The sequence below is a fragment of the Spermophilus citellus genome (genome assembly GCF_964194105.1).
Source record: "Spermophilus citellus genome assembly, chromosome: 6".
Classification (NCBI taxonomy): Eukaryota; Metazoa; Chordata; class Mammalia; order Rodentia; family Sciuridae; genus Spermophilus; species Spermophilus citellus.
Window position 1 is genome coordinate 122,397,258 of NC_138187.1, and position 12,834 is coordinate 122,410,091.

Genomic DNA, 12,834 nt, shown 5'->3' on the forward strand with positions numbered 1-12,834 from the left:
TTAACTCAGTTGCCTCAGGCTGTTGTGCTCAGTTTGGTATCACAGTGACTTCAGACCAACAATGTGCATCTGCTACTTCCTTTCTACAATGAATGATGCCAAAAGACCTTCCATCTCACAGGAAGGAACCCCACCCTGGATTTCACACTTAGAGTCTGCAGGAGTTTCCTTATCTTTAATCCTAATCTTGTTTTTGTCAAATTTTAGAGATTTAGAGCAGGCACTTTGGGCCAGAGGGACTGGGGTCCATTATCATATTTCACCTGCTGTGAGACCCCCTGGTGAGACAGGTAATCTCTTCCTGTCTTCCCTTCTTCGTCTGGAAAATGGGGCTAAAGATGGAGGATCAAGTAAAGTGCTTTTCCAGTCTTCTGTGATACCGTATGTTATTCACTAATGTTTTCTTTTGAAAATTAGCAACTATATACAGTGATTTCCTTGAAAGTTTGAGAAACTGACCTTATTTCCTTTTACCCTTTTCCTTCCATCATTTTTATGGCCCCTCTATTCTTCTCGACTTCTTTAAAATTCTGGACATTGGCCAATGGTCAGAGAAGTCGAGGTCATTACAGATTTACACATGGTGGGTACAAGTAGGCTTTGCCTTTTGGTTCCCCGTTCTCTTTCCCAAAAGGCCTGGAATTGTAGGAGTTGTTGGAAAGTAATTTGATACAGTATCTTCTGTGACAAGGACTTCAAGGTCCTTGAAAAGTTGAAAGGACTGGGCTTGAGTCCTGGTGAGATAACAGCAGCCCAGACATGTTTGGAGCAATGCAAAGGACCACAGAAATGTAGGCAACCCCTCAACTTTATAATTACAGAAACCAAGGATCTCGGGGGTTGGGATACTCCTCAGTTATCCGTCACAAGTTGGGAAGGGCCTAAACCTAGGTTCCCTGCCTGGCTCGGTGCTTTTTCCATCATACCAGCTGCGCCTCATTAACTCCACCTCCGAAAGTGCTAAGGAAGTTCCCTCCCAGTGCCTACCCGGGCAGGGTGGGGCGATTCTGTGGCATGGAACAAACCGGGAAAACGACATATTCCAACTTTCAGCACAGTCTGCTTTGGCCATTACGGGGGTGGAGGGAAAGATAGAAGAGAGACACAATCACACTACCCAGAGGTTCCAGTGTTTTTTTAGGAGAGATCTCTGGGACTGCCTGCTCAGTGAGGCCACCTAAATTTCTCCAGGACTGCCCTCCCCTGTGCTGTGGCTGTATGGGTGCATCCTGCTTGGAGGATCTCCCAAAATAAGTTGGACTGTCGTTGCTCCGGGTCTGAGTGGGCTAGTTCTTACCACCTTCCCGCTCTTGCTGTCTACGAAATCTAGGTGGGATCTTCCTGTCTTTACCGCTTTCCCTCAAACCGCCGGAACAGCGCAGAGTTGGGCTGACTACGGTCTCCTTGCCTTCTCCCCTCCCACGTCTCTTACTCCATGGAGTCTCATCTTGTCTTCAGTCCCCACCTTTGGAAACATTTTCCAAAGCTACCCCATCAAAAGTAAGCAACTTCTCCCGGGCCTGCAGAAAGAACTCCTGCAGCCCGGCATTCCTTGGATTCCAGCGCTGTGACGTCCCCAAGGACAGCGCGCCTCTAGCTCCGGAGCTCGGGCTCCACGTTTCAGCGCTTCCCCCGCGCGCGCCCGCGCCCCCGATGCGCGTCCTCGCCGTCCGCATTCCTCTCCGCCCCGGCCACGCGCCTCGCGCTCCCTCCGCCTCCCGGGCCCCAGCGCCGCTGAGCCCAGCCCGGGGGTGGGGGAGCCACGGCCGCCGGCGCCTGCTCCGTCCCCTCCCACTCGAACGGCCCCTTCCTCCCTCCTCTCCCGGCTGCTCGCATTTCCTGCCGCTCTGGCTCTCCCGGCCCCTCAAAGTTCTTCCCAACTTTTTCTCGGCCGAGCGGGCGCAGTATCGGGGGCAGGTTGCTGCGCTCCTCCGGTCTCAGCTGCCTCCTCTCCTGGGCAGGTCCTCTGGGAGCAGCACACACAAAGTGGCCGCTGGCGGTCCTTCCCCTCCCACCTCACCCATCCTCCTTGGCCTCCTGATCCCGGTCCCCTCGGGCGGGACAGCCCGGGTACTCAGGTTCTTCTCCCTTTCCCCTTCGCCGGTGCGCCCCTGAGCCGACTCTCGCGTCCGGACCTCAGCGGAAACCTCCCTCCCCTTTCGCCTCCTGCGGCTGCTTCCCTCCTCCCCTCCTCCGCCAGCCACTGGAATCAATTCCGTGGGGAATTGGGGCTCCGTTGCCGCGGAGGACAGCCTTTCCGCACGGGACTCCGGGCACCACGGGGTCATGTAAGCAGGTAAGCCCGACCGGAGGCGGGGAAATCGGGCCGAGGTCGCGGGTAGCCTTGGTGCTCCGGGCGCCTTGCAGATGACTTGGGCAAACGCTGGCAACACCAACTTGAGATTGGCGGTCTCCGACGCCTGGCAGGCAGGGCAGCGGGGGCGCAGGGTGGCCGGGCCGCGCGTTTTCTTTCCCGGTGGGAGCTGCGGGCCACGGGGCGCACCGCTTATTTGGGAAGTGAGCTGGAAGGTAAGGGAAGTTTGCAGAGCTTGTGGCTAAACCCAACTCCCTCGCCCCCTCCTCTCAGATCCCGTCTGCATTTTGGGGACGTGAGAGGGCCGGCCAAAGGCTGCCAGAGATAGCTAGACCGTGGGGCCAGGAGGATGAGAGACAAACGACGCTGCTGTCGCCCACGCGGGGAATGCAGTTCCCCGACTCCCCTTCAGATCCCCGCATAGGATAGGATTTGGAAGGGAGAGGAGTTTTCATGCCATTCTACTAGGCCCCAGCCGTGCCACCGAACTCCCGAGTGTCTTGGCTCCTACTTGGGTGGTCGGGCAGGCTCATAGGGAAAAACCTGTGGCCACGTACTTTCAGACCAGCTCTGACTTCCAAAATTCTGCGTCTTAACAACCCCCTCTCCCACGTGACTCTTAAACCTAGGTTTTGAATACTTGTGGGTTTTTTACCTTTTCTTCTGGAGAGAGCAAGGAGGCAGCCTTGTCCTTACCTCCCTTTCCCTCACACTTCCTTCAGTTCCTGTCACCCCCACCCCCATACCTACCTACAATTTAAGGAGATTGTAGGTTTTCAACTCCAGCCTGTTGAGGAACTGGCTGTTTGGGATTCCCAGCGTAGGTGAGGAATCTCTAGACTGCAGGTCTAATATGTATGCTTATGGAGGGAGTTTCCACCAGTGTGTTAATTTGTGAAATGGATTAGTTCAGTTCATTCATTCAACAAACCGAGTATCAGAGATTCTACGCTGCTAGAACAAGATCACAGTACAGGAGTCTGCAGCCCTGTAGGCTGATGGAGAACTACTGTGTGGTGGCAGAGGGGTTCTGGGGGGAGGCTTGGTCCTGGGGCTGAAGAGGTCCTCTCTTGGTGGAGTGTTTAGAGCAAACACTCCTTGTAGAGGAAACAGTTAATGAGAAGTGAACCCAAAGAGAACAGAAAAGTCATTCCTAGCTGTCTGGGACCCAAGGAAGATTTATGGGTGGGTTGGGGCAATGTTGCTGGCATAGCAGTCTCTCCTCCTTTCCTTATACTAGAAATTAAACTAGAAGCGTTACATACTTATGGGAACTACTGGTAGCTTTCAGAGGAGCAAAAATTCCTCTTTGGAAATGCCTCTGTACCTGATGCATCTCTACCACCAGCAGCGGTCCCCATTTTAATTGACATTAATTGACCCATGTCTGGTTCATTAAAATGATATTGATTCCTTTTAAAGAGACACCTGACAGCAATAGGGGATGACAATACGATAGTGCTACAGACCTTGTATTAAAAGTTACCTTATTATTTGGTGATGTGGTTAACAGCTTGTGCTATAGAAATGACAACTTTCACAGCCCGGAGCTGAATGATGTCCTGTTGCCTAATCTGAATGGATGGTCATGATGTGCAGAATTAGTTCACTTATGTGATGCTGTTCATCGTAGTATTCTCTACTTTAAAAACTCAACTTTATTGTGTTACCAGAGAGGTGAGGACTACCATTGCTTTCTCTGAAACTTAAGACTGAACTCTTCCTGCAGGTGGTTGTAGCCTCATGGACCCAGAATTCAGCACATCCTGCCTAGAAGATTTCCTTATAGTATAATGTATTTTGTACAGGCTTGTCTTTCTGCAGTGCCTCTTCACTTGGGTTGAAGTGGTGTTGTAGTAGTATTCATAGTGGCTGAGTCTTGGCTAAGGTGGCAGACGTCTAGCTTTCAGCAACCTCAGAGAGTACATCAGAGTAGGAAGAGCACACTAGCTTCCTACAACTTCACATGTTTATCCAGGCCCTCTACCAGCACCTTGTCTTATCTCAAGAACAGCCCCCTTGATGGTTTTCCTGAAGGTGTAACACCTGTGTGAGAGAAGTGGCTGAGGAGAAGCCCTTTCAGCTAATCCAAGATCACCGCCCAGGTTCCATTATTACGAACGTAATTGTTATTAACACTAGTTATTCAGATTTGTACAAACTATGTTGCATGCACAACTACAATAGCAAGAACAGTTGGGGAAAACTATTTTGATATGGAAAAACCATAAATAATTCAGAGGAAAATCAGAATTTTTAGAAGATTTCTTGCTTGCCCTGAATGGATGGGACAAGATTTAAGAACTGTGAAGTTTTTTTTTTTTTTCTTCATTGTCTGCTTTCTGGCTTAAGTTTGCTCCAGGGATGCAAGTATCAACCCTTTGATTACACATGATAGCTTACCTGAGTTCCATATTCTTGTCCTTTTGAATAAAAATTTGATCAAATCCCTGCATTTGAACTTCATTTAATGGTCACCAAGTACTGTATTTAAAAAAATTCATTCTCAGCCTCAGAACACTGCTATGCACTTTGTTAGATATAAGACAGGGAAGAGGATGAAACACTTAATTAGCAAATTAAGGAATGAGGGAAAACAAACACAAAAGCTTTGGTAGGGAGGAAGTTGATGTCTAAAACTTTCTGATTGCCCCCTTACTGATTTAAATTGATTTAATTTACTTTGCCTGTCTCCCCAGGAGGCTTTGTTGAGTTGTCCCAGGGGTGTGTCTGGCAAAATCTGCACCCCTTTCCAGGCTATCAGTGTACTGGAGCCGTGATCCAGATTTGGGAGTTTGCTATAGAGCCAGGTTTGAATTCCAGCTCTGCCACATTCTAGCTGTGTGATGTTGGGCAGACTTAATCTTTCTGATATTCAGTTTCTTCACATGCAAGACAGAGCCAGTAGTATTTAGCTTGCCATGATATTTATGGAGAATTCAGTGTAATGCTATATAACAGCACCTCAGACAGACTAGGTCAAGGATGGCTATTTATATGTTCAAGGAGTTGTATGTGGCCATGAATGTGTTCTTTGTTTGTTATTCAGCAGCCTGAATCCACATGCGTGCCAACATACACATAAAGCTTTGTCTTTGACTTTTTTTTTTCCTAGTCTATTGGCTCAAAGCAAACACATTGGCTAGCAGCTGCCATGTGGTCCCTCACACTAGAGGAGGTTGAGAGCTACACCACCAGGCAGTAAAAGTTTAGGGAGCTAGAGCCACTTAGGGAGAAAGGGCAGAGAAAAAGATTCTTTTTCCTTGTATACCCCTTACTATAACAAAGGTCTAATGTATTATGCAAGGGTCTTTGCATCTCTAATGTTGAAATCCAGTTAATTACAGAATGCTAGAATAACTGCCTGCCTTTAGCGGGAGTGCAAAAGCCAGCCAGTTTTCACAAAGGAGTTTCTTGGCAGCCTCAATTTTCTTCTTTGAAGCCTGAATACAGAGTCAACTATAACACCTAGTGTAATGCCAGCTGCACAGGTCATTTGAATTTTGTTGTTGTCTTTTATCTGAGAAGCCTAAAGTATTTGACAAACATTAACTCACTGATCTTCCTATCAATTTCCCAGCAGGAGGGAGTTTTAGAAGAAAGGGACTACTCACATAGGGACTATAGGGCAGGTGTGCAGTCTGTTTTCTTGAAGCAGAATGTATTGTTATGGCAAATAATTGGTTAAATCTCTCACATTCCAGGAGGCCATGTTTAGGTACCCTACCCCTTGGAGAGGTCAGGAGGAGAAAGCCTAGAAAAATGCAAGTCTGACTAGGATTTTTGGTCAGTAGTACTTTTACCATACCTTGCATTCACTGATTTTAAAAATACATTATCTCAGAATGATTTATGAATCTGAATTAAAGGATATGATGATGCAGTGGTTATAGATGAAAGGCTTAACGTAGCTCAGGATAAAAGGTAAGTAGATTTTTGTGCCATAGAGTGGTTATGGATCTAAGTTGGATTATCAATAGCATATTAACATTGCTTCATTTCCTTTCGATTTTTCCTGTTGGTTGGGTGTTTCTTGCATCAAACGTTTGTATCATTTGCTTCATGGTGATGGCTATGAGAGAGAACATACCATAGTCATCGAGCCTTACAGGTAAAATTTGATCTCAGGGTGATTTTTCTTAGTTTCTTAGATCAGTGTTATGTGTAAAATTTGATCTGAGGATGATTTAGCTTAGTTCCTTAGGCGGCTAAATTAGGCCCAGGTCAAGGGTTGCATTCTGAGCCTGGTCAATCAGCTTGACTCAGAGGACTGTTGCATGTCCAGAGATCCTGTAACTCTATCTGGACAGCCCATAAATGCTCCATGTTGGTCAATAGGGAGGAGTCTGGAGAAAATGAGAAAGAGATCCATTGGTTGTGTAGCCCCCTCTGAGTAGTAGAATATCCTCTTCATGTTTGGAATGTCTTGAGATTTTACTGTTGAGAAATAATCCTAAATTAGGAAGCCATTCTATTGGCCACTGACTTGCTCTTCTTTGCCTTACAGTGTTTTTAGCTCACAGAGGAAAAACTACTCATTGTGGAAAATTAGCAAAGTTCCTAGTACTTATGCAGGTGTGAACTGTATACTTTACTTATACATACTAAATTTCCTGTTTGGAAAATTCATCTCTAACAACCCCCCCCTCCTTTTTTTTTTTTTTTCTTTAAGTGATTGAGGCATTAACTAAGGTAGTAGGTCTCAAACTCTAGAGGGCATCAGAGTCACCTGGAGGGCTTATTAAAACACAGCTTGCTGCTCCCCACACCAACCTTACATTTTGATTTAGTAGCTTTGGGGTGGTCTGAGCAAGGGCCTTCCAAGCCATGCTAATGTTCTACTTTCTGATTAACTGTACTTTGAGAAAAACTGAGCTAAGAAATCTCGGTTGGGTCCACCCACCCTTTTTTGCTCAGGCTCTGTGTGGTGGTCATTGAACTTTTCTACTATATTGGTTTAAATGATTTTGTCTGCTTGCTTTAGAGCTGCAGAGAGGCTGGATACTACTTGATGGCCACTTTTCCCCGGCCAGAATATGAATTCGATGTATCTATTTTAGTCGGTTTTCTTGGCTATTGTCTAATCCAGACTCCACTTGCAGTTTGGTTTATCTGGTGCTAATATCCTCTGAGTATTTGATATATGTGCCAAATTCTACCCCTCTTTCATTGAGCTCTCCAGTTTCTTGCTCTAAAATTTACTACTTTTGTATTCCTGTCTTGGTGACATCACCTTATGTTGAGTTAGCTGCTTGAGCTTGGCTCTTGGACTTCTCTTTTTTAGCACCCTCAACCCCTTTTCTTAACCCTCCCCTAACAAATCCCAGCAATTATTAGGTCCTTTGAGTCTGACTCTAAAATATTCTCAATTTGCTTCCTTCCCTCCCTCTCCACTGTCCCTTAGGATTTTTTCCAAGAGCATTAAAGGCTGTCTTTCATATAGTCTTTTTTTTTTTTTTTTTTGGTACCAGGGGTGCTTAACCACTGAGCCACATTCCCAGCTCGCGCCCGCGCGCGCGCGCTCTCTCTCTCTCTCTCTCTCTCTCTCTCTCTCTCTATATATATATATATATATATATATACACACTTTGTTTTTGAAACAGGGTCTCACTAAATTGCTGAGGGCCTAAATTGTTGAGGCTGGCTTTGACTTTCCTCTTCAGCCTCCCAAGCCATTGGGATTACAGGCATGTGCCGTGGCACCTGGCTTTTCTTTCTATATTCTTTGTCTACTTAGTTAGTGCTGTAAAAAGGGTTGTTTTTTTTTAAAGCACAAATGTAAAAAAAATCTGTTTTCTTAAATGCCATTTAAATTCTTTTGCTTTTTATTCCCTTTAACTTAAGGCTTCTTCCTGGGAATGTGGCTCAATGGTAGAGCACATGCTTTGCATGTGCAAGGCCCTTGGTTTGATCCCCAGCGTTGGGGTGGGGGGAGCTTCCTTTATCCCTCCTTTCTCTTCCCAACTGCTTCTATTTCCTTCCATCCATTCCAGTGCCTCTAACCTTTGGTAGCATTAATTTCCTTTTTTTATTACATTCCCATCCTCTCCCCCAGCTACCTGCTGAGCCCCTCCATGCTGGACAAGACACTCCTCCCTACTATCGGCTAGCATTCCTTTCTTTATAGTCCCATAGCACTTTGAACTTACCCACATTGGCAGATTCACCATATTTACCCTTGTTCACTTCTCGGTCTCCTCTACTGAGTTATAAGCTTCTCTGGGTAAGGATCTCATTCTGTTCCAAGTCAGAATCTCTATCCTATGTGCAGTTGATAGCAGTAACCATGGTGATGCCCTTATTATTGTCATTTTGTAGATAACAAAATGGAATCAGTTTTTTAAAAACATGTATTTTTATAATCAGTGTATGAGGGCCTTTCTGAAATGCAGACCTGAGGGTTTGACAGCTGAGCCTGGTTTAGAATTTATTATTTATTCTCTAATGAATAGTTACTGGGCTGTGGGAAAATGGCATCTTGTTAATGATGTACATGATTAAAAAAAAATTAAACAGAGGGCTGGGGATGTGGCTCAGTGGTGGAGCACTTGTGTAGCATGTGCAAGACCCTGTGTTTCATCATAGCACTGCCAAAACAACACAGAAACCTCAGAAACCAGGGATATTTATTATATACATTTTATTTGTTCATTTGAGAAGAAAAATCACACTTCTAAGATGTTGTCTGAAGTTACTAATAATATGGTTCTTATTGTCATTTCACTTTACTTGGATACTTCAAAAACATAACCTTTTTTTTTTCTCATTTTCAAATCCAGGCAACCTTATAGATCAAGGGACTGTCTGTAAATGTCACAAAAAGTTAGGAAGTAGAAACATTTGTGATCAAGGCCTAAAACTAATGTTTTTGCCGGTTTAGATGTAGTGATTAGAATATGCTGAATTCATTTCTGTGCATTTTTCTTCAGAACCTCATGTAGAAGAGGAAAAGGCAGAATCTCTCATTAATCCACCAGTAAGTCACTCAGTTTTGAAGTGAGAGGGAGACAGGCTCCTTGACACTGTTGTCAAAGTGGATTTGCCAGCCTGCCCATGGCCAAGGAGGCCTGTTCTACTTACAGCATGGTAATAAGCAGCAATGATATCATTGATGTTTCCCCAGATCACTAGATTGACTCTTGCCATGATTTAGTTCTGAAGTAGAAGAGATTAAGGCAGATCTCATGGTTATGAAAGTGAATTTGTCATGAATTACATATATACTTCAGCTGGATATTTAAGGTTTTCCATGCATAATCCCCAAAGGGACCTGCAGTTTCTTCAGGTTGATGTCCCCCTGCCGCCATGGTTCTGCCCAGCTGTTGTAACTCTTGAACTGGTCCTGGGCTTTCCACCTGGGTCAAGCTGTTCTCTTTTTTTTTTTAAGAGAGAGAGAGAGAGAGAGAGAGAGAGAGAGAGAGAGAGAGAGAGAAAGAGAGAGGGAGGGGGAGGGAGGGAGGGAGAGGAGAGGAGAGAGAATTTTTTAATATTTATTTTTTAGTTCTCGGCGGACACAACATCTTTGTCTGTATGTGGTGCTGAGGATCGAACCTGGGCCGCACGCATGCCAGGCAAGCGCGCTACCGCTTGAGCCACATCCCCAGCCCTCAAGCTCTTCTCTTGTGCAGGCACCCTAACACTCTCCCAGGGCCCATCTCAAACAATGATTTCTTGGGCAGCCTTCCTCTCTCTCCCTCCAAGGTCAGGCCTTCCTCCTGCCATTTTGCTCTTGGTATTTACCACCTGTGTTTTGTGGCCTGGTTCACCTGCTTCACCCCCCTCATTAACCTGTGGCCTTCTGCTTCACTCCTCTAGGTTGTGGCTTCTTGCCTGCTGATGGCCCCTGTGGCTCCTTCACATGAAAATGTCTACCCCTGGCCTTTGGGTGATGAATCCTTCTGGGGAGACAGCTGTCCAGCACCACACTGCCTAAGCTGTCCCTATCCTATAGCTGGGCCAGTCTGTCTTCTACACTATAGCATCATTCTCAAACATGCCTGATATTTCCGCTCTCTCATTTACAAGCTCACTTGCCACTTTATGTTGTTAAGGGATATGTCTATATGCAGTAAAGGTTTAAAGAAATGCCGGAAGGATGAACTCTAAAAACAGTGCAGGGGCTCCTGGAGGTGAGGACAGAGATGTGCTGTTGTATTCGTGGTATTCTTCCTTACATCTAAATTTTTTTGTTGATGTTGGGTACTAGGGATTGAACTCGGGGGCACACGACTACTGAGCCAATCCCCAGCTCCAATTTTGTATTTTATTTAGAGACAGGGTCTTACTGAGTTGCTAAGTGCCTCGCTTTTGCCGAGGCTGGCTTTGAACTTTCAGTCCTCCTGTCTCAGGCTCCCTAGCTAGTGGGATTACAGGTGTGCACCACTATGCCCAGCTTCCCTTACATCTAAAAGATTTCAGTTTTAAAATACATGCATTGCCTATTGGTTAAGGGCCCACTCCCTAGCAGAACATTCAAGGCTCTGCACAGTTCTTGATCCCAACTCGTTTCCTAGCTTGGACCTCTACCCTGAGCCTCCCTTGGCCTCCTGTCATTGTCCTCTGAACATTTCTCATAGTTGAAACCTTGTTGCTTTGATTTGGGATGTTATTGTTACTTCTTCCATGAATTCCTTTTCATATCTGGTCATATAATAACCTCCTACCCATTCTTTAATTTCTGCTGTGATTTTTACATCTTTTTGGGTGTTTTATCTAACATTCCCTTTTTCCTTGGAGAATTCACTGTCACCTTATCTGCCTATCCTCTGGTACTTTACACACCCTTTATACTAAGATATGTGTTAGTGTATTATAATTGCTTGTTTATCTGTCTCCCCAAGGTTGTGAGCTCTTGGAGGACATATTTATAATTTATTTATCCTTGGGTTCTTGGCATCTGATGCAGAGATGTTCAGTAAATGTTTGGGAAATTGATGAGTAGTAGATGCAAGATAAATGTTTATAATTCAAATGTTTTTTAAGAGTGTTCCCCCCCAAAAAAGAAAATTGAGGCTTAATAGCTGACATTTTTTTTTTTTTTTGCACCACAGATTGAACTCAGGGGCACTCGGCCACTGAGCCACATCCCCAGCCCTATTTTGTATTTTATTTAGAGACAGGGTCTCACCAAGTTGCTTAGTGCCTTGCCATTGCTGAGGCTGGCTTTGAACTCACTATCCTCCTGCCTCAGTCTCCTGAGCCGCTGGTATTACAGGTGTGGGCCACTGTGCCTGGCAATAGCTGACATTGTGATGATAAATTCAGTGAATTTACAGATGGATTTCCTGATTCAAACTATGGTTTGCTTAGAATCTATTTTTCTACTTTTCCCATTTATTTTATTATTGTTATTTTATTTAAATAGCCATCCATGCTCCCCCTCCTCTTTTCTCCTCTGTCACATGGATTGTGTTTCTGGTTTCTGTGGATTTCTTCATAGTTTTTTTTTTTTTTTTGTGTGTGTGTGTGTGTGTATCCTTCTGTCTCTGTGTGTATCCATCTGTCTGTCTCTGTGTGTGTCCATCTGTCTGTCGGTCCGTTCATCTGTCTTTATCTCTCATATGGAAGTACAGCCTGGCTGTGAACTGGTACTACTTACTGCAGCAATGAATTCTGCCATCAGCCCTACTTGCTCTGGGACAGAAAAGTGACACATCCATTTGGAGGAGAGGCTGCAGAGTTTATTTCTGTGGCAGACGTGTCCCACTGCGGAGCTATAATAACCATAATGAAGGAGGATTATGCCATATTAGGTTTATGAAGGGTGCACCAGTCTGTTACCAGGGTCAGTGGTGACATCTCAAGCCAGCAATTAGGTTTCATTTGAGACTCCAGGAGGCAATTAGCATCCCCTTCTGCCAAGGGAAACCTGGGATCTCTGCAGCATATTCTTTATCATTGGACATAATGTCAAATGTGCTTCAGATGATGAAGTTACACATTTTTAAAGTTATAAGCATGTCTCCAAATGATCATTTGAAAAACAGCATTGACTTTAAACACCCTGGGTTCAAATCTGTGGGTTATACTAATGAGCGTTTTGGATGCATTGTGTTTTTAAAGTCAATTCGTGTTTAAAAGGTTATATAAATTATTTTATTCACAGGTAAGGAATCTGATATGGAATATTATTATCATTATGTGATTTATGGGGGGAAAATGTGACTGATGTGAAATGAATCAGGACTCCAAAATAATGAAATGACACCTACTGATCTTAATTATATTCTTTAGAAAATTATTGTTTTACTTAAGAGGCATCTAAAAATAAAGGCTGGAAAGGATGATTTGTGCTGTGCTTCTGTTGAGCAGCTGTCTGCTTGTTTTCAAAATGAGGCTTATTTTTTGCATGCCAGGTTAGGTATAAATGTGTACTTTGTGTCACTTCATCCTTATGAATGTGTTTAGGATTTTTAGCTCTGCTTGCAAATATGAAGTGATATTTGGTTAAATTATTCAAACAAATTTCTTTGGCTTCTCTACTCCTCCCTATTGCCACTTTCACTTCCTCTCCTTCTTCC

The 12,834-nt window shown here is 44.7% G+C and overlaps 1 protein-coding gene across 1 annotated transcript in view; it reads left to right on the plus strand.

The window, feature by feature from the left end:
* The first annotated feature begins 1,691 nt into the window (after nt 1–1,691).
* PTPN14 (protein tyrosine phosphatase non-receptor type 14) overlaps nt 1,692–12,834 on the plus strand; it is a 185,134-nt gene continuing 173,991 nt past the window's right edge. Inside the window, exon 1 of the mRNA XM_081298435.1 lies at nt 1,692–2,296. The gene's annotated coding sequence lies outside the window, so the exon portion shown is untranslated. The remainder of the gene's footprint in view (nt 2,297–12,834) is intronic.